This window comes from Corylus avellana, chromosome 2 (assembly GCF_965113065.1).
Source record: "Corylus avellana chromosome 2, dhCorAvel1.hap1.2, whole genome shotgun sequence".
In the NCBI taxonomy this organism is placed as follows: Eukaryota; Viridiplantae; Streptophyta; class Magnoliopsida; order Fagales; family Betulaceae; genus Corylus; species Corylus avellana.
This window is the reverse complement of record NC_142491.1, coordinates 34,292,157-34,314,579: the sequence shown is the minus strand read 5'-3', so window position 1 is coordinate 34,314,579 and position 22,423 is coordinate 34,292,157. Positions and strand designations below refer to the sequence as shown.

At 34.3% G+C, this 22,423-nt stretch overlaps 1 pseudogene across 1 annotated transcript; it reads left to right on the top strand.

Annotated features, from left to right (window-relative positions):
- Window positions 1-6,978: 6,978 nt before the first annotated feature.
- LOC132168026 (protein SINE3-like) lies at window positions 6,979-8,276 on the top strand (annotated as a pseudogene). Its single transcript, XR_009438748.2, has 3 exons — window positions 6,979-7,242; window positions 7,335-7,470; window positions 7,663-8,276. The product of XR_009438748.2 is annotated as a protein SINE3-like (transcript).
- The last annotated feature ends 14,147 nt before the right edge of the window (window positions 8,277-22,423 follow it).

The window sequence follows — 22,423 nt, the reverse complement described above, 5'->3', positions numbered from 1 at the left end:
ACTATGCTTTTTTGTTTTTTTTTTTTTTTGTAGTGTTAGGATTTAGATTTCCTATAATTGTGTTGCATAAATTGCTCTTATTTCAAGTATGTTTGGAAAGTTTTCAGATAGGATGATATGGGCCTCTTCACAGAAGCCTTCATCGATAGCTGCTAATTGATTCCTGCAAAATAAATAAAGATGAGGCAAACAGCTTGCCAGAACAAACTAATAAAAAATAACTCTGATGTTTAAGTCAGTTATAACCGTGGAGATAGAAAATGACACAATAAATGTAATTCATATGCCAAATTGTCAAATGATCTTCATACTTGGGTGTAACGTGGTTTATATAGAGATTGGGCATTGAATGCTGTTATGATAGCTAAGCCCCTCTTTTCCTACACCCTAAGGTTAGGGGTTGGCCCTAGCAAGACCAAATGCTACATGTCAACAAGTCATGATGCCTGTTCCCATTGGTTTAGGGATTTGATGGGACATTTTTAATACCCCAAACTATTAATTAGATGTAAGTGAGTTTTGTATGAACTTTTGGGTAGGGCTGGCAAAACGGGTTAACGGGTTAACGCATTAATTTACGACCCGTAATGACATGCCACCTGATTAGCCTCCACTCGGACGCAACCCGCTAAACGGGTGAAAATCTCTAACTCGGGCACGACATGCCAAAATTAGTGAGTTACCGTGTCAACCCGTTAACTTGAAGACAATATCAGAGAGAGGGAGAGAGATATCGGAAATAGAGTGAGAGAGAGAGAGAGAAAGAGATACGAGCTGAGAGAGATGGAAACGCGAGTGGTGGCGGCGCAAGAGAGAGAGGCGAAGCTGGCGAGCGGAGGCGTGTTAGGGTTTAATCTGAGGAGTTAAACCTAAGAGATGGAATTAGGGTGAAAAGAAAGGAAGAAGATGGAGATGGCTAGGGTTGGTTTGCAAAAAGAGAAATGCAGGAACATTCTTGATGAAGTGAAAATAAATCTGCAGCTTATTCAATAAAGTTAGACACGTGGAGCACATTGCATGGGGGTAAAATCAGCTGGCAAGCATTATTGATATAATGCTTAATAGCTATATCAATGTACAAAATGTGCAGTTTTGGGAGTAAAAGAATAAGGAGGAAGCTTTTATGGACTGCTTAGTAAGCTTGGGTTAAAGTGGGCTTTTAATCTAAAGGCTGCACATGTGGGCTTTTTTTTTTTTTAATTATTTAAACAGGTGTGGCAGGTCACCCACGGGTTGACCTGCCAGGAACAGCCAAACCCAGTAACCTTGTGTCGTGTTCGTGGGTCGTCTCAAAATTGTCAGCCCTACTTTTGGGTGTGTTAGAACTGTTTTGATGAGTAAGGATTTAATCATCGTCCGAGATGGAACATTTGAGGAAGGATACACAAACGTTCACAAGAAACCATAGCCTCGAACGTTCGTATACTATAATGACAGTACTGGAAAATAACACCTCAGGCTTATCCTCATATTTTAGACGCCTATATATAGACTCCCTACATATAGTTAGGAGGGATGCATTCACTCCTGGTTGTGACTTCCTTTCGCATGCACTCTACGATTGATTTATGGAAACAACAAATTCGTTACCATAGATGACGCCAAATTGTTTGGACAATTTTCAGTTAAAATGATGTGGACTCTTCACAGGAGCCTTCACTGATTGCTACTAATCTATTCCTACGAACGAATGGCAATGTGTCAACTAAAACTTGCATGTACTATCATGCCTTGCTATTCATACCTTTTTTTTTTTCTTTTTCTTTTTCATTTTGATATCCTAGCCAGCTTCTTTTTTTCTTGGTCGGTAATTAAGGGAGCCTCTGTAGGAAGGCTTAGGGCTGGAAATTGAGCATTTTTTATTTTTCTTTTAGTCTTGATTCACAACTAAGATTAATTATCTAGTGTTATGATATAACACCATACTTATTAATTGGCGTAACACATTAACATGTGGGATATTGCTGATTTGTAGGTGAACCCCCAAATGCGAACGATGACGATGCTTAAGTTGGAGATATAGGCGGGAGAGAGGCCAGAAGGTATGCTACTGATACAATATATAGTTGCACTTATTTTATTAATTTTGTGTTCGTAATATGCTTAAGCAACTTTGTTATCTGAATGGACTGTTTAGACATATTGTTTTAATCCATCTTTCAACTCATTGCAAAGGTACCCAAAGCAGTACGATGAATATGGTACTCTTTGCCTTTGGTATGGGTATAATTCTTGAAACATTTCACTTCTGTTATTGTGGCTTTTTCTTCTTTACATATGATTTAATTTCTCACTATAATATTATTTCATATAGTTGTAGTTGACCAGTAAAAGGCATTTTGAAGAAAGGGATTGAGAATGCATGTGCAAATTAATTATGATGAATTTCCTATCATATGTTAATTTTGAATTTGGTACATCTTATGGCTAAAGCAATAATGCTCATTTGGTGTTTGCGTTAGGTTTTTGTTAAGGAAGCAATGTAGTGTACTAATATTGTGTATTAATTATTTTAGAGAAATAATTGATGTCAATAATTTGCTGATATTTTTTATTTTTTATAGAAAATTTTAATGTAAATAATGCGAAATAAAAACGAAATTTTCACAACTTTTACACAGCAAACGGCATACAAGATAATGTCGTTGACTTTTCAAAAGACGTGAAAATTCACGTCATTTAGTGAAAAGGGCATGAATTTTCACGTCCTTTACTGTGCAAAGGACGTGAACGTGTTTACATCACTACAGCGTGCATGAAAGGATGTAAAAAGGCGTCGTTCCTTGAAAAAAAGGTGCAAATTTTTTTTATCGATCTCTTGTAGCATTAATCCCTAATTGAAATGATGCGAGAAAAGCAATACAAAATGGTTGACATCATTTTCTACCTAATTGGTGTAGTTTAAAACACGTCACAAAATGACCCTTTTTTGTAGTATTATTAGTTTTTACTTGAGAAATTAGTTGACCATTAATCTACTAAGTGGACTAATCATAGTAGTTCTTTAGCTCTAAAAACTGTAGTTATGATTTTTATGATTTCGATCTCATTAATGATTTAATATATGTAACTTTTGTCCATTTAGAAAGAAAGGCGTTATTCTAGTAGAGATTTGGACTCAACCACTTGTATGGAGTTCTTTTGAGTCGTACAAACGACAGCCAGATTGTTATATCAGAAAGAAAACAAGTCAAAGGAGAGAAGTTCTGTTGCACTCATTTCTAAGCTCTACCAACTGAAGAGGACTAGGGGCCTCGTCCGATCAAAGTCTAAAATATTTTTTAACCTCCAATGTTTTTACTTTGTATATTGTGATATCAATCACTTTCAAACAAAAAACCACCTACTCAATCCATTGTCAAATGGGGCCTGAATTGTTTTAAGAAGAAGTACGGGATGTCCATGTATGTCTCAATTTAATCTTGTATCGTTTCATTTTCAGAGAAGCTAACAAAAAATATTCAATGCGGGAGATGTATTAATGAATGGTGTACTTAAGGGAAAAGTTTAACAGCTAGCCTTCTTTTTTTTTTTTTTTTTATTATTTTTTTTTTTTTTATAATGAAGGACAAATCTTTATTCAAAAAATTATGAAGAGATACAAAAAACATCTAGAGCCAAGTGGCTCTAAATACCAAGAAACTCAAAGAGATTCTAAAACAACAAGAGCGTCTTGCTCTCGAACAACTACCTCATGAATAATTTCCGGGACTTCTTCGATCTATCCAAATTCTAGACACCCCAGTGGAAACTCCTGCCCTTGCAACACATGGGCTGCTTCATTTACCTCTCTTCGAACTCCAGCTCCTAAATCTTGGCAAAATGGTATGAATGTCCTCAATAATTTGTCCAAAGCTGCACCATGTTGGTCTTCCTTTAATAGCTTGAACCACGGTTTTTGAGTCTCCTTCCAACAAGATATTCTGGAAACCCAGATCACGACAAAACTCTACAGCATGAAGAACACCCATCGCCTCTGCAACAGTAGGGTCTGGACAGCCACACAAAACAGAACTGGAAGCAGCACATACCTTCCCCATATAACAGCTAGCTTTGAGTTAAGACAAAAGTGACATTTCTAATTAATGAAAACAAAATAAACAAAATAATCTCTCAAAAATGCTCCTAGATGGATTGTTTGAGTTTATAATTATGACGTATCTTTTTCTTCATGAATCTCTACTCTTTCATGCAAACGATCCGATTCACAATATTAGGTACAAACAAATAAGCAAACACGGAACTATGCAACCCATTCATGGTCTTTTTTATTTTAGAACGGCAACATATATAGTTTGCCTACAAGCCATGAAAAGCCTGTCGCACACGTACACAAACAATAGACAATTTAGATAAAGTACTGAAGATCGCTTCATCATCATGGTGAAACTAAACATGTGCCATAGATACATACATACATACATATCTTTTTTTTGGCTACCATGCATGTTGGTTTCACTTTATTCAAAGCCACACCATACACATACACATACAAGCTCCATGCATGCATGCATTCTTGTAGCTCACAAGCTCAGTGCCGGCTGGGCCTCTTGTCATCCGGGTAATAATGGTGAGTTCCGGGGGATGTTCCAGAATTAGAATAGCTCTGGTAGGTTGGGTTCACTTCATCCGCATCGCCGTTGTTGGCTTTCTCGTCCGAGCTCACAGCGCCGGCGCCCTTGTTGGCTGCTGCATCTTGACCTTTTGCATCACCGCCACCAACATTATCCTTTCGCCCATGAGTCCCTTCAATATTTAGGCGATGACGCCCTTCTGCACTGGCTTGCAGAGTTGCTACCACCAAGATGAACGCAACGACGAATACAGCAACAGTCTTCATGATCGATCGCCAAACCCTGAAAAGTAATTAAGAAGCATCAAGATTATAATTTATAATTAATTAAACTTAATTTAATCAATTCTTACTTACCGGCCTTTTCTGCTAGAAGAAGATTTGTGTTGTGGGCAATGAAAGAATGGGAGGCAAATTGGTGGCAATATATAGGTGGTCGATGCATTAATAGTTTGCGTGATAATTCAGAGCACTAATAAAGCATGGGTGGGGTGGGGGCGTCACAATAGCGGCATGCACCATTGAGACTTGAGAGAGAAACTGTGTGGCGAGTGGCCACCGAAGAAGTAATTATGATTAAAATTGATAATTCAGCATTTCATTGTTAATATTCAATGATTTAATTATTAATCGTGGATTATGCTTTCAATGTCGGGCTCCAAAATATTGTGTGATATGCTTGCGCGATAATTCTCACTGCAATAATTACAAGCCCATTTCATTTTCACTACGTAGAATATTTGTAGTCATCCTTTTTAATTTATATTGGTGATCAAGGTTTTTAACGGCAATGATTTGGTCAATGAGCAACCACTAATTCATTCAATAGTGATCAGTTAGTGGTCGAGATACAGTAATGGTGCTTTTTTGGCAATATTATTGTGATAATAAACTAAACTTTTGGATTTTTTTTTTCCTAATTACAATAAACTTTGTTAAAATACTAATTAATGAGACCTACTACTTCTCCATTTCTTGTTCATCTTTCATCCATCTTTTGTTTTTTTTAAACCGACCATTAAATCTGTTTTCATACATGTGGGTCTTACATATCTAATACTTAATTTTTTTTAAAAAAAAAATAAGTGGAGATGGATGTGAAATGGATAGGAGATAGAGAAATAACATTTCTTAATAATAATTATTGATGGTGATTTTGATTATTGTGAGTGATGAACTGAATGGGATGTTTATCGGTTTGTTTAGATAGTTTTGAGGGATATCTCTAAGACTCGATCTAATCATCCAACCAACTCCTTCGATTTATTAAAATAAATAAATAAATAAAAAATCTATCAATCAAACCGCAGCATCCAATCGAGAGGTTGATTTTTTTTTTTTGTTTAAAGAATAATTTCATCATTCATTCGTTCATAAAGATCATGATCCGGAGCATGAGAGTACTTTATAAAAACAACATCACGAATACAACAAAAAATTTCTTCTATTCAGACCCTATTCATGATTTGTTTTACCCTGAACATGTGTGTCTCATTTTATTTGACAGTTCGTTTATTTTAAATTAATGCTCCAAATCATGATAGCAAATAAAAAAAAAAAGAAAAAAGAAGAAGAGGTGGCTTGTAGTGCAAAGGTGAATGTTCCATCGAACTAACCTCTTAATCATGTGAGTGGTCAACCACTCTCAATAGCTCGTTTTGAGTGGTCTAACCATGGTTTATAAGTGACCAAATCACTTCTTAATTCTTACTCCAACAATTAATTCTTGGTATGAATGAAAAGGCAGTTAGTAAAATTCACTAACTGTCTCGGTGCCTCTGTTAACCGCTTAGGCGATTAGCGGTTAATAACCTTAATAACCGCTAACTATTTTTTGAAAAAAAAAACCCAAAACAGCATCGTTTCTATGATAATATGATAATACCATATTACATACGAAATCGATTCTAAATTTTTATACATTTTATAAATATTTATATATATTTAAACATAAAAACAATGTCATTTTAAGTATGTATATATATATATATATATATATACATGAAACGACGTATATAGGAGATTAGCGGGCGGATAATCGCCAGCCTTTTCACCTTTAATTGCAAGTGACCTCTCATTTTTTTAATTGTCAAAACTGTACATTTAAAATAAGAAATACTATTTAGTATACTTGTGTGCAATTAATTGGAGGAAGTTGTAGTAAAAATCAACTTTAAATCAAAACTTACAAAAAAAAAAAAAAAAAATGCGCCTCAAGTTAACCAATTATTAACAATTATATAGGAGTCTCCTAAATAGAATTATTTTAAAAATAAATCGCATCCTATTTAATAGAGATTCACACCGCAATACCCGAAATTATTGGATACGGACCGAGATTGGTTTTGATCCGATCGGATTCATGATTCATCCCAGCCTAGTCAATCAAAGCTCTGATGATCTTATAGCCTTTGATCACATAATATAAGGCTAAGTAATATGATCGAAGGGACACTATCAGCGGTAATCTTCTTCTTTACATTCTTTTCTCTATCTCAGCGCACACTATATATACCTCTTTCATATTCCCCAAAAAAGGGGTATTTCAAAATTGTCCCGCCAATCAGAGCGAAATGAAGGAGCGCCAAACTCCACGGAAGGACTATGGCCGTCCCTCAGAGCTTTCGAATCGGAGATCCAAAGACTCCTCGTCCAAGAAGCTCCAAAATGTACAAATCTAAACCCTAATTTTCCAATCTCTGCGTTCGCCTCCGTCGCGTTCGAATTCGATTTCCTCATTCCCTCTTTTTCTTCTTTCCAGATCACCAAGAAAAGCTTGAACGCTGCATTCACCTCTGTTTCCGAAGATGCTTGGGAATCTTCAAAGGAATCGGTGGATTTAATTATCTTCGATTTCTGAGATCACTGACTTTGATCACAATGGAGAAATCGCAGAAGTAAGATTGAATGTCAACCTATGTGATTCTCGGTTCCTTTGTGTGCAAATCGTGTTTTAATTTCTCTAAATTATTTCGATTCAACTTGCACAGTTTGGTTTCTGAGAAAACGTAGGAAATGAAAATTAATATTGTAGTTTCGTTGAATAACATTCTGTTTTTCAGTTCTTGACTCGCGTTTCCTTTTCCTAGAGCTTCTTGATTGCGGAGAATCCGTCACTTTTTGGTTCATCTGAATCCTCTCCTCCTTCTGACCTTACTCCATCTTCCACGATCACCGCTGACATGCAAGAACCAGGACAGCTTGACGGAACCATCCAACCAACTGGTTTGAAGACCGGTTCTGTGGAGCTGGAGATCGTGGTCGATATTCTGAAAAGAAATCGAACTCAAGTCCTGAACTCAGCGGATGTAGATCCTCAATCTAAAAAGATTCTGGACGCACTGATTGAGATCGTTATTGAGGAGTTCTATAATCGACCAAAAGAGAGAGACCGCTTTGCTGAGCTCGTTTCAATCAAAATTCAAATAGTGCTCCTCTCTTTCTTCTTGTGGATGCTTGCAGTGGCAGTAGCTTTCTTCTTCGGTTCAGCGGTCCAGCACTCTTCCAGCAGACATCTTCCAACCTGAACAAGCATTAGTGGTGAGAGCTTTAGTTGATAGGCTTAGTAGGTCTACTTTTGCTGCTTTTGTCATGCTTTGCAATTTCGTTTCTCTCAGATAATCTTTGCTACATTGGAGTGTATTGAACTGGAAAGTTCTAGTTGATCACTACATGTGTAAATGGAAATGATTGGTTGAGTACTAATTCACAAATTGAATAGTACAGTAGGCATCTATGTCATGGATAGAGAGCATTTTTCTTGTTTCATGCAGTACATACCAATATTTCTTAAGTCTAATTGCTCACATGAGCCGTTAAATTCATTTCATATTGATAATTGTAAGCTCTAGGAACTGTCTGTTTGGCATGTAGAAATTCAAGGTTTAATGTCATGGCCTCCGATGGTGGCATGTACGTAGAAATTCAAGGTTTAATAGCTATATTTGCGTCACTAATGCATCCGTATGCGCACGCGCATGACAAATCTATAGATTAGTACTAATGTAATGTTCAATAAAGGAGACAAACTATTTTACATGCTCTTCCCACTTAGAAGTCATAATTGTACATGTGTTACATAAGTAGGAACCCTAGATTCTTTCTTCTTTAACCACTGCAGCTCCCTTTCTTTTGTTTGAAAGAAATACAATTAGTTTACATCAAATGGATACATCTTAGATATAGAGAGCCTTACATCTTAATGTAATCAACCCTCTGATGGTATCTGATAAGTTATAGGCTCCCATCTTGATCTGTAAAAACTTGATCAGGTGTATTCTAGAATACCATATTCTTTCGGATTTTTCTTTTAGGTTATAAATAGTTTTTTGATCCCCTTCAATGTTTAAGATCTTTGATCTAGTTTGGTTTGTTGTAAAATAATTTGATGGAATAAAAATTCTTGTCGATAAGTAAATAATGTTAATAAATAAATTAAAAATAAATAAATATAATATTACAGGAGCTTAAAATTAAGAATAATGATATTACAATATTATATAATCACGTTAAAGCGTTGTCTTTTGTTAAAAAAGATTGTTAAGGATAAAAGAATATGTTGGTGAGGAATTTGTTACTAAGAATATTTTGGTCTACGTAGCCTCCTCTTTCTCTATTTTCTTCCCATTCAAACCTTTCAACATGGTATTAGAGCTTTAACTACATCGCACATCCTCTGATTGCTTCCGCTCCTCTTTGCTTCTTCTTCATCTCGTTTTTTATGTTTTTTGTTTCCCCGTGTTTGTGCTACTGATTGTGGTCTTCCGAAAATTGGGCTGAAGGGTCCAATTTCATGAGCGTGTGATATATGTTATGGCAGAGTCTGCTTACTGAGCCCAAATCTAAAGACACAAAGGGAGGTTGTATATAAAGCCAAAGAAAAACTGACAAGGAAAACAGTATACTCCAACGTGTTTTTTCTGGAAAAAAGAAAAAACAATAATAATTTAGACGCCACAGTTAGAAGCCCCTTTTTCGTTGTGACTCTCTCTAGAGTCTCTACCCATTTTCCTCGCTGCTCCCAGTATGTGCTGTCATTACTCATTAGTAATCTTGTGTCGCATAAACCTGGTTCGTATTTAGGCCACAAATAGGTTTGTATATGTTGTATGTGAACTAGAACGGGCCTAAATTAAGAATCCACCTAGCTAGCTAGCCCAAGATGAAGTGATTTCATTAGTTAGTGAGAGTCCACCATGGATGATTTCTCCTGCCCTCACACCGGTCTTGTTCACCTAATCTGATGCTTGGGTCTAACAAAAAAGTACTCCTAATGATAGCGTCCACTTTGCCAAAGTGGCCTTTTGACACTTTTTGTCTTTTGAAGTCAAGTGATAACTCAGAGAGGGCCTGCTAGAAAATGAATGTCCACCGCATTCTATTTGTCCTTTATTGATTTGATGAACCCAGTCCGGTCAATCATGCATCTAGGCAGATCAATGTTGCTTATTGTCCAGAAACAGCTTCGCTCCCCAGAAGCATGCTTATGATGGAAACTGTCCATAGTCACAGAAATGATCCATAGAGAATTGTAAACAATTTCACACACCCACACAAACGCTCACAGACACTTATGCCTGCACAGATTTAAATATATATTTTTTGAAGTTGTACCACTGACTGGGGTGTACTAGAATTTAGATTTTCTATTAAGTTAGAAAATTAAACGTAATGAGAGTTTTCACCAAAATTCTTGAGCACCCAGGCATGTCCCAGCTAGGTTAATTGTTTGATTCTGTCATCTATACATTTCATATAGTAGTTAAAATGTCTGCATTGTGTCAGACTTATCCAATTTGTTTGCAATAATCTGTTAAAATAATAATCTGATCAACCTTAATTAGAAGTGCAGATGCTTCAAATTTGATCACTGCACACACACATGCACGCACAGAGAGAGAGAGAGAGAGAGAGAGGTTCAAACAAAACAATACCTTTCAACAAGTTTCATAGAAATGATATCTTCAATATGTGCAGTCAATGATCCAAGCAATCACGTCATCTATAAATGATATATGTACTGTAAAGAAATCATGGTGGGTAGTTGGTAACATGTGATGGAAGGTACAAAATAGGAGTAAATCCAGTCAAACCCTAAGTAGTCAAAAAAAACAAAAAACGATTATGATTTGGAAAAATAAAGAATATACTAGAGAAAGCACTTCTTATTCTAGGCTTATTGTAGGGAGAAATGCACTAAGAAAAGCTAATGGAGGTCCTTCAGATGCATCATCCCTATCCTTAAGAAGCTCTTTAGCTGCCATTTAGTTTATCCTTGTAGCTAATTGCCTTGTTTGTAATAATGATAAGAGGCCACCAAGCATGTCCTCATTGGCTCTTTCATGGAAGTAGTTAAAGCTTACAAAATGGAAATGAGATGGATAAAGACACCCATAAAATTTTAGAGGCTCTTTCCTCTATTTGTCATTTTAAACCATCAATCTTTGTTTTACTTAAGAAATTTATTTTTAAACAAAAATTCAGCAATCCTCGTGGGAATAATCCTGTAGTTGCACCATATACTACTATGTTGACCTTGTGCACTTGCAGGTAAAACGTACAATTATTTACCTATTAATTTAGGTAGATATTTGCACAACAATTGAGCAAGTGGTTTTCCATCGCAGTTTGTTAAGTTGTATATATATTTTGTTACTATTTGTTGATGTATATAGTTAGATCAAACTATATGTTTGTTGAGACTAGTTGAAACTTATTTGTGTTGTATATTTGTGTTTGATTGTATATTTGTAGCAGATGAAACAGAGATTGTTCGATTGTATATTTGTTTTGTGTTGTGTTGGAACTTATTTTCGATGTAAATATTTGTAGTAGATATACAATTGTCTATATTTGTATTGTATCGAAAATATTTCGATGTAGATATTTGTATGCAATTGTACCTAGTAGATGTGTTGGAATTTCGATGTGTTGGTTTATGTTGGAATTTCATATGTATTGGATGTATATGCAAATTGAATTGGAATTTCATGTGTATATGTATTGGATTGGATGTGATGTATTGGATATTGGACGTATTGGATGTAAATGTAGATATTGGATTGAATTGAATGTATTGAATTGGATGTGTTGGATTTAATGTATTAGATATTGGATGTATTGGATGTAAATATAGATATTGGATTGAATTGAATTTCATATGTATTGGATCTATCAGGTTAACACGTAAATCCAGGTATAAACTCAAATAATTTAGAAAATATATATAGGGAAAAAAAATTAAAAAATTATTGACGTGGCAGGTTTTTGACACGTCAATAATTATTGACGTGTCAAACCGTGTGACACGTAAATCACCATGTCAAAAAAATTTATTGACGTGGCATTTTCACCACGTCAATAAATTTTGACGTGGTAAAATTGCAACGTCAAATTTTTTTTTTTTTAACGTTCTAGTTTCTAACACGTCAGAAATTTCTGACGTTTTAAAATTGGCATGTCAAAAACTTGAATTTTTTGACACCCGCCTTTTTAACCTTTGACACACGTCAATAATGACACGTTAGAAAATGGTTTCTGACGTGTCAGTACCATTGACACGTTAGAAATTAATCGTAAAAAAAAAAAGTATTTTTGTGGTGCTTGGACGGCTCTTAAAACATATTTTGCGTGGTGCGATTTTGAATGCCATAAAAGGATTTGGTTCTCTCACTGGACACCAATTGGTTTTTAGATGAGATGGTCAAATGCCCGATCCAACAAATAGTATCAGAGTTCTATAATGCCGCTCTGCTCACTTGGACGGCTCTTAGAACATGCCTTGCGGGATGCGATTTTGAATGCTATAAAAGGATTTGACTTCCCTTACTCGACACCAATTAATTTTTAGATAAGATTGTCAAATGCCTAATCCAACAATGTGGATTAGGAAAAATGGGTCCGAACAACACTTGAGAAAAATTGTATGTGGTCGATCTAGCTATTAGAGGGAATGTAGCGATCAGTAGGTCCCTATCCAATTTGGCCAGTCGCATTAACCGTAATATTGGCTTGAGGAGGGACTTAAAGGAAAATAAAAACCAACTCCATGGGCCTAAGACACGTCTCATCGCATTGCTTGTCCTAGGTTACCATTAATTAACTTATTCAACTAAAAATTTGTAATTGCACTCTATTATTTATTTTGATTATTAGAGCTCTCTTTACTTTTTGATTGCATTTAACCCCTCCATAAAATATCTGTAGTGAAATAAAGTTATAATAAAATTACTCGCTTTCTTTTCACTACATCTTAATTCTTTGAGTCTCTGATTTGACTCTTGATTATTCTTATACTTTTGAAATCTGATTTCATTAAGTATAAGTTATTTTAGTAACTCTTTAATAAAATACCCAAACCCGAGATTGAGAATAACCAATTCTCATTAAATCTATCTCAATGGGATATTTCGTATCTCTTTAATTCCTATTAAAGATTATGGATTTTGTCTTTGAGAGTAGTATTCTTTCAATGTTACATACGATCATCTAATACATCAAGATTTTATCAAGAAGGATTTTACTTCAAAATGTATCATAGTGGCCTACACTTCACATTTGATTTCACATTCCTCTCATGATTGATAATAAATGTTAGACACTCATGAATTTGAGTTATTCAATTGACATTAGGTTATAGAATAACAACTCACGTGGTTCAGTTTAGTGTATTTCAAAACACATCAATATATCAATTAGACGCCATGCTACTTCCATGATTAAGATAAATTATCATGATTGATATGTTATAGTCTTGTCAGATGTATTAATGCGTAATTCTATCACTGACTATAAACTATGCTTTATATGTTACAAGAAATTATGATTTAGATCTTCTGTATGTTAATCTCATTAGAATACCTAAGAACATTCATATTAAGCTCTTCAAATAAAAGTTAAATTTGAAGAGTAAAACTCACATTTCTAATTTGGAGAGCCATTTTTAAAATGAATCAAACATCAAACTCTCTACATCTTTATCTACTTTAGTTAAATATTATTTTCATTATTTTTTAATAATTTCTTTGTTCTTTGTAGGTGAGAAAGACAAGAAAAATAAATATACAAGCTTAAAAAAACTAAATAGCTTTCACTTTTTGGCTCTTAATATTTGGAAAGCCTTGTTGACCAAAATTAAATTTGAAATAGAGTAGAGAGCTTGTTAAATGACCATTTTTGTGAGTTTTCTCAAATTTTTGAAAAAAATGTTAAATTTGAAGAGCTCAATATGAATGCTTAAACTATATTCAATGTACCTTATTGACTAAATGCAACTCCCAATGTTCTTGTTGATCTCAGAAAAATAAATAATTTTATTAATAAAAGAAAACGTCTTACAAAAAGTATTGGGTTTTAGGTCACTATCCCTAACACGCTATTTAAGTTAGACTGAAATCATGGAATAGTTATCATCAATACTACAATCTCGACATTCTTTTAGTGGGAGTTACTATTTTTATTTAAAACGTGGCTAGTCGGTCTATCTAAGCTTTCCCTTGTTGAAAATAAATTTGGTTGGTGCACAAATTTTCATTGATATAAAATAATTACAATATGAAAATTAACAATAAAATAAATAAAATACAAGAGATAAAAAGTAAAGTATGGAAAGATCTCACAATGCTATAAAATCATACAAGAGCGTTGTCCTTAAAGGTTGATTTGTGCCTCCCGGAGTGTATAACTCGGTGTGATCGAATCCTTTGACACGCAACCTCCCATGATTAGACTATAGTGTCTACTTTCGTTAAGGGTGCACTTCCAAATAACGAAGAGTAATAGAACAACACATTTATCAAAGTTGATGAGGGACATCAAATAATTGAAATAGACAAGCTACTTATATAGCATATGGCTTTACGCCGTGAAAAACAAGTGTTTGTCAACATTTGGTACCATATATGAAAGAAAAGAAGTAATCATTTTTTTTCAAAGCTAAATCCTTATTTATACAAACGTGTGGGCTATTTTCTTTTAAAGCTCATTACATGTATTCATGTATTAAAGAAAGATGGTCAACACTACTTGACCATGCATTAAGGACAAATGGTTTTTAATGTGATGAAATAAATTAACAAATGGTAAAAAAGAATCAATGGTTGTAAAAGTTTTATGGACCAAACGGTCATAAACCATAAAGATAGCTGATAAAATCTTTTTGGTCAAAATCTCACGAAAATATTTTAATGTCAAACAGTAAACCATTTGGAATAACAGAAAAATATAGTTAAAACCAATAGCAAAATAATAAATTGTTTGTAACATACACAACAATCCCCCACATGTTACAAACAATAGAATAAGAGGAGATTGAAAGCATGCATCGATGTGGTACCCGAAGGTTTTAACCACAACTAGGATAAATAAGTAAGAACTTAATGAATTGTGGTAGAGTTAAACTCTTTAACCAAATCCACAAGTTAATCAAACTTATCACCCACATAACTTTCTCTAAAAAAAAAAAAAAAAAAAAAATATCAAATCAAATCAAATCAAATCAAAGAAATTGGGTTGTTCTATAGCGGGTTGGCGCCTTATACAGGCCATGCGCCTCTGGGTTTCATGAGTGCTCTAGAGACTTGCCAAAGTCTCATAGGAAGCGGCACCACCTCCATACTCACATAGGTGGCGTCCATCAAGAATGTGTGCAGAGAACATCTCATCCCAACAAGTAGGGACTATGGACGCATTAAGAGTTTTAAACTCATCCTTACTCACTCTGCATCTATTGTTATACCATAAAATGACTTTCATGAGCGCTCTAGAGACCTACCCAAGTCTCATAGGAGATAGCACATCCACACTCATAAAGGCGATATCCATCAGGAGTGTGTGCAGGGAACACCCCACCCCAACAAGTAGGGACTATAGACCTATTAAGAGCTTTAAGCTCATCCTTAATCACTCTGCATCTTGTATTGTCTTACATCATAGGGATGGACTCATCACTAATCTTCTCAACAAGATAGTAATAAACATAAATTGACAGTACCATACCTCATTTCACTTGTGATTTCGCTTTCCATTAAACCTCATTCATGGAATCTCCAATCACATAGGTTGGGTATCAATCACAGTGTCATGATTTGGGTATCAGTCCTATCCCACTCGATGCTTCTTTCACTAGCCTTCTTGCTAGTGGCTTGGTCAAAGAATCTGCAGAATTCTTTTATGACCTCACAAAGTCAAAAGACATTACATCGGTCTCAATAAGCTGCCTCACAATATTGTGCACTTTCTCATTATAAATTCTTTGTTCGAACTTTGGCAGCCTGACAATCTCAATAAACACATAGGTGGAATTGTGTTAGCATATAAAGGAAAATAAATTAACCAATAAGTTCTTTAGCCACTCATCTTCAGATCCTACCTTCTTCAAGGCAATTAACTCTGACTCCATAGTAAACCTTGCTATACAAGTCTTTTTTGAAGGCTTCCAAGAGATAGCTCTTCTAGCCAGAGTAAACACAAGTCCTTTCAATTTAGAAGGATAATCATAATATGACAAACCAAAATTAATTGTGCCCTTTACGTATCTCAACAATTTAGAGATAGTATCACAATGCTGAATACCATGATTATGAGTATATCTACTAAATCTGCTAACAGTTTAGATAATATCAGGGCATATATAGTTTGTCAAAACGGCAAGCAATCAATGATTTGTACATATTTTTCTTGCAAAAACACCATCACCATGATTCTTAACTAAGTGTATTTTTGAATCATATGGTGTAGAGTCTGTAGACATAGGTGCATAATAAAAGTGTTTAAATCTTTTAAGCATCTTTTCAACATAATATATCTGAGATAAAATAATGCAATCACTATCTCTAATAACTTTAATGTCCAACATGACATTAACTTTACCTATGTCTTACATATCAAAATTAGATGCAAAAAATATTTTAGTATCATGCACAACATCAATACTAGTTCAAAAAATAAGCAAGTCATCAATATATATAAACAAATAATGACACATTCATTATTGTAAAACTTGCTATGCATTTACCTACACCATTAATCAAATATGCATTAGACAACGTCACCTTGTCAAACTTGTCATACCATTGTTTAGGACCAAATCCATACAAGGATTTCACTAGTTTTCTTGACCGGGGATTACTAGTCCCTTAGGTTGCTCTATATAAATCTCTTCAACATTTAGAAAAACAATTTTGACATCCATTTGATGTACAACAAATTTATAAATAGAAGCAATGACAAATAATATTATAATAGATACAATTCTAGTAATCAGAAAATAAATATCAAATAATCAACATTTTGGATTTACTTGTAGCATTTAGCTAACAAGTCTACCATCATGTTTAAGCTTCTTCTTAAACACTTATACATAACCAATTGATTTTGTCTTAGAAGGTAACTCAAAGAGTTCCAAAGCATGGTTGGACATAATTTATTCCAATTCATTATTTATAGCTTCTAGCCAAAAAAAAATGCATCAAATAGAGATTTAATTGCTTCACCATAACTTATTGGATCCTTATCAACAATATAAGCAATAAAATCCATACCGAGATTCCTTTTCGTTCTAGCTCACTTACTTCTTCTCAATTCTTGCACACCATCAACAATTTTATTAGAAGCACAAAAAAAATTCATGAAATATTTTTTCCTTATTTTTCAAAGGAAACACATGCTCAAAGATAATTACATTTTTAGATTCAATAATAGTGTTGCAATCTAAAATATCACTCTTGATAATAAGGAATCTATAACATGAACTTATTATATGCAAAACCAATAAAATCACAATCATAGTTTCATAGGCTTTAAAACCAAGTTTCCTCCTTTTAGCCTTAGGTAATATAACATTTGTCAAATGCCTCCACACTAAGAAGTATTCTAAACAATTCTTATGAATGTGACAATCCAAAATAATGGCTTCCCCCCACACTTTGGTGGATAGCCCAAAATTGACAATCATACCATTCATGGTTTCTTTTATTTTCTCGATGTAGTTGAGATTTACATGTACAAAATATATCATACCAAATATTAATGGAATAAACCAAATAAACACAAGAAAATAAAATTTTCATTCATAACACACAAATGCTTTAAGAAATTACTTCTATGAGCCAATCTTTCTCTAAGTATGATATGTCATTTACTCTTCTTTCTTTTATGTCAATTGACAGTTCTAAAGCTGATTTAAAAAAAAAAAAAAAAATACTAATCACCATTTGTGATATTTCAACATGATCCTTATATATTATATATATAGGGGCTGCATATTTTAAGTTCTATCAAGATTTTTAAAATAAAATCTTTTTAACTAAAGCCCCAGTAAATATACAAAGTATCAAGCTCAACCAAATAATAATTAACTATTATTGGCTCATTTTAATAAATACGCCAATGATATTATTCTTATAATATGATAAATTTATCATGTATCAAATAAACCTCAATAATCACATATATTTTATTCTTAACCATCATGTTAGAGAAATTTGAAAGTTGAATGATATATGTGAGGAATTACCAAATAACTTAAAGTATTTATGCTAATCTAGCATGTCATAGCTAACATAAATGCTAGATACTATTTCTTCTTTGGAATAGATGAATCAATAGAAGCCATTGCTTATCATATATAAAATTCATGTAATTATAAAATTTTGCACCAGCTTTAATTCAATCAAAGAGCACCTTCATAACTTGATTTTTTTTTCTTTCTCTTTTAATAATAGAAATTGTATATCATGTCTTAAAAAAAATTAAGACCTATAAATTAGAGTATAAGAACTCACAAAGGAGCCAACAGTTTTACTCGAAGATCCTCCAAAACAGACTGTCGCCACCACACACCAACTAGGTGTCGTGAGAACCAATCGTCTCAATACGTGCATCACATCTCTTCCTCTTACTATGTGCTTACCTGCAAAAATCTTTAGCAAAGTGGTATTCTTTGCACTCAATTAGCAATACCTATGTATTTTCTCCATCACAACATGAGTAACTGTTGTGCTAAATACTACATAAATTAATAGATAATATTTAGTACGTTTTATTCGCAAGTGCACAAAATCAAATGATAGTATAGTGTGGCAAGTACGAGATCAATCCCACGAGGATTGTTGATTTTATTTAGAATTGATTAAAAATTTCAAGTTGTCACTAAATTGATATTATGAAAAAGAAATAAAAATATATAAAGATAAAGTAAAGGTAGGGCTTTGATATCCACCACTAATTATGCTCAAATAATATAACAATATGCCAATGATCCAATCATATTATGAATACCTAATATTTGCCAACCTAAGGGCATGGGTGTATATTCCTTAAGCTATTAATTTCCATAAACAACGAGTTAGGCATGGGTGTATACTCTAATTCTTTTATTTCTTAAAGGATTTAGCATGGGTATTTACTAAGTTGTTCTTTAAGAAAGCATAAATTTGTTGAAATCGACAAACACATGATGCCTAGGGCATGCGTGTCTACTCCCGATCCCCTATGTTGATTAACCCAAGAATCCGGTGTTGATTTCTTTTGTTACTCTTATTAAACCCAGGACTCGATCATTCAAATTGATTTAATTAACTAGTCCATACCACATGCATATAATGGCCAATCACACACATACGAGGAATTCAAGAAAATAGGAATTAATTAAGTTAAGCAACACAATATGATTATCACAAAGGCGCCAATATTAAAATATTAAATAAACATAATTAGGGCTTCAATCTAGCCCTCCTTAAGAGTTAGTTATACATAATTAAAATAAAACTAAAAGAAAAGGGAAAGAAAGAACCGAAAACCGCTCCTAGAAGTAGCCTCCAATTCCTCTCCCCAAAGTTGTGCCTTTTCCAGGATCCCCATTCTCAAGGTTTAGAGGTCTTATTTATAGGCTTAGGAATATTCTGAAAAACCTAGAAACCCTAGTAAAATCGTAGGGTTGCACTAGGACTAGAAAAACCCTAGTATGGAAAGCAAAGGGAATTTGGCCGCAGCTTCTAGAATTCTCCAACGCATGGGTGCGCTCGATCGCACTTCTGCGATCGATAGTATGTCTCCTGCGCTCGATCTCAAAGTGATCGAGTCTTCTCTTGTGCACACGAGCGCACGCCTCGCTCTTCACGTCTAGATCTCTCTGGATGTGCGCTCGATCGCACTACCAGAATGCTTTTGCTTGCTTTAAGTCTTCTAGCTTTTTCCCAATTTTATCCTTTAAGTCCGATACTTCTAGGAATGCTTTCTTTTCTTTCAAAAACCTACAAAACAAAGAAAATATAAAAAGATAGTAAAATTGCACAAACTAACAACACTAAAGAATTAACACATATAAGTTTAAAGACTAAAATATGAATATTTTGGCACTTAATATACCCCCAAACTTACATATTGCTAGTCCCTTACCAATACGAAACTAAAAACAACATGGAAAAACAGAAAACAAAAAGATAAATTCATCTTTCATGGGATGTACGATTGCATTTAGTATATGCAACAAGCCTTTTAAACCCCTAGAAATTCCCTAGAGGATGAGTGAAGTCTCGTGAGGGTTTTCCAAGAATGTTACCCACAAACATTATGCACAGTTCATGTTATTTAAAAATTAAGGTATCACTCAAAACCTTGATTATCATTCATTAGCAAGCTTAAAAAGATAAACTCCATCTTCACAATGAATTGAAAATTTAAAATTTAATCACTTACAAAAGACATGCTAAGGCATCACAAGTTCGAAACAGTGTAAAGTGAACTAGCATATAAATATTAAGCTTCCAATTATTTTCAATGTGCAATGTCTCAATATCTCAAAGTTCACTGAAATCCCTCTTAGAATGAACATCAATGGCATTTTTTTTTTCTACTTCGTCAGGTTGTGCAATGTTTGGTTCCCATAAGCTTTCTAATTGACACATATAACGAGTGTTAAGTCAATGACTCCCAAACCAGATGGTTTTAGGGCATTAGGTGTCGAGACACCCCTATGACTTATTAACTCGAGTCAAAAAGGCTACAAAACTAAACTAACCATAACATTAACCAAATCAAAATTCTTCACCTTTTGACGTGAACACTCAATGCTTTGAGGCAAGATGTCCAGTTACTTAGTGAAAAACTTATCAATGATATATATATGCCAAAGTATCCATCTAATAAATCTTCCAGTTTCACCCAAGACATAGAAACATACACATCAGACTTCATGTCATACCCCACAAATTATGTGCTAATGTGCTTGTGTAAGATCATATCAAACATGTGAATTCTCAACTGTCCTAAGCAAGTAACCAAACTGAAAAACTCAATTATCAGATCATGTGTTCAAAATTTTAAGCTCACCAATGAAATCAAATCAGAATTTTTAAAATCAACCAAAATTTTAAGACAAACATGATTATATATATATATATATATTTCTTTTCACAAACAACAAAAATAAAAATAAAATAAAACTAGGACAATTTTTTTTTTCTTTTCACAAAAAATAAAATTGGTACACAAAGTGTGTGTAAAGTGTCTCTCATACTTAAATTACATATTGTCCCCAATGTGTCTATAACATGGAAAGAATTTACCCAGGATATGGATGAAATTGTTTGGAATAGCATGGCTCATAGCACACCCCCAAACTTGAATTAAAACACACTTGTCCCTGCAAAACACTAAAGTAACAAAGGAAAACAAAAACAAAATAAAATAAAAAAAAAATAAAAAAATAGAAATAAAACAAACAAACAAAATAAAAAGGATATGCTGTGGGGTGCCTCCCATGAGCGCTAAGTTTAACGTCTTCAGTCAAACTATGGCACTTTAAACTTGAAGCACCAGTCTTTTCTTCTCTTGCACCAAAGGGAATGAATTCTTCCTATTGCAAGATGCTTCCGAATGTCTATAGATCGTGGAGGACCACTTTGAGTTTTCTCAAACAGTTTCTCATCCGGTGGGGAATCATGAACTGGAATAAAGTAAGAAAAAAACTTAGGGAGCTTCTCTATCTTGATGTCCTCAATTTGCTCATGTGGTAGTTCTAACAGACTTCTCTCCTGGCCTCTTAGTAATTCGGGAATAGGAGCTAATGTTGAAGAAGTCTCACTGCTCTCTTCCTTTTCCCGATGTAGCTCCTCAGTTTGCTCATCTTCTTCTTCCACCTTGTTGTTCTCAGGAGTGGAATCCAATGAGGCCTCAGCTTGCTCACGTATCATGTCAAGGTCCAGATCAATTTCATATTGAGCAAAGTGCTCTTCCAACGGATCCTCCAGACTTAGCTCACAAAAAATTTCCTCACCAGTTTCTTCATTCCCAAGTGTTGTGGTTGTTTGCTCATGATAGTAAGTGCACTCATCCTCCATGTAGTGCTCATTAGGATTAGCCACCAACTGACTTTGACCCTCTTCTTCTTTTTTAAGTATATCTAATATTTGCTTGAAGTGATTTTCTGTCTTGGCCATGGTGGATTGCAGCCGTTGATTACAGGCCTTATTGTGGCTAAGAAAAGCTGACATTGTTTATTCTAAGGTAGGCCTTTTTGGAGGAGGTGGTTCTTCTTGGTATTGTTGTTATTCTTGGTACTGGCCAATCAATGGTAGAAGATTGATCATAAAATTGTGGATATGATTGAAGGTGCAATTCATGATATTCTGGAGCATGATTTCTAGGAGCTTGAGCTTGCCACGCAAGATTAGACTATTGGCTCCATGACAAGTTACAGGAATCAAAATAGCTGTTGTTCCCCGGTCTAGAGAACGATGTGTTCAGAAGCCCAAAATAATTGTTAGAAATTTGTCTTATTGAAGGACATTCTCTAACATGGTGATAAGGGTCATGGCATAATGAACATGGTCCATGGGCGTCGAAATGCCT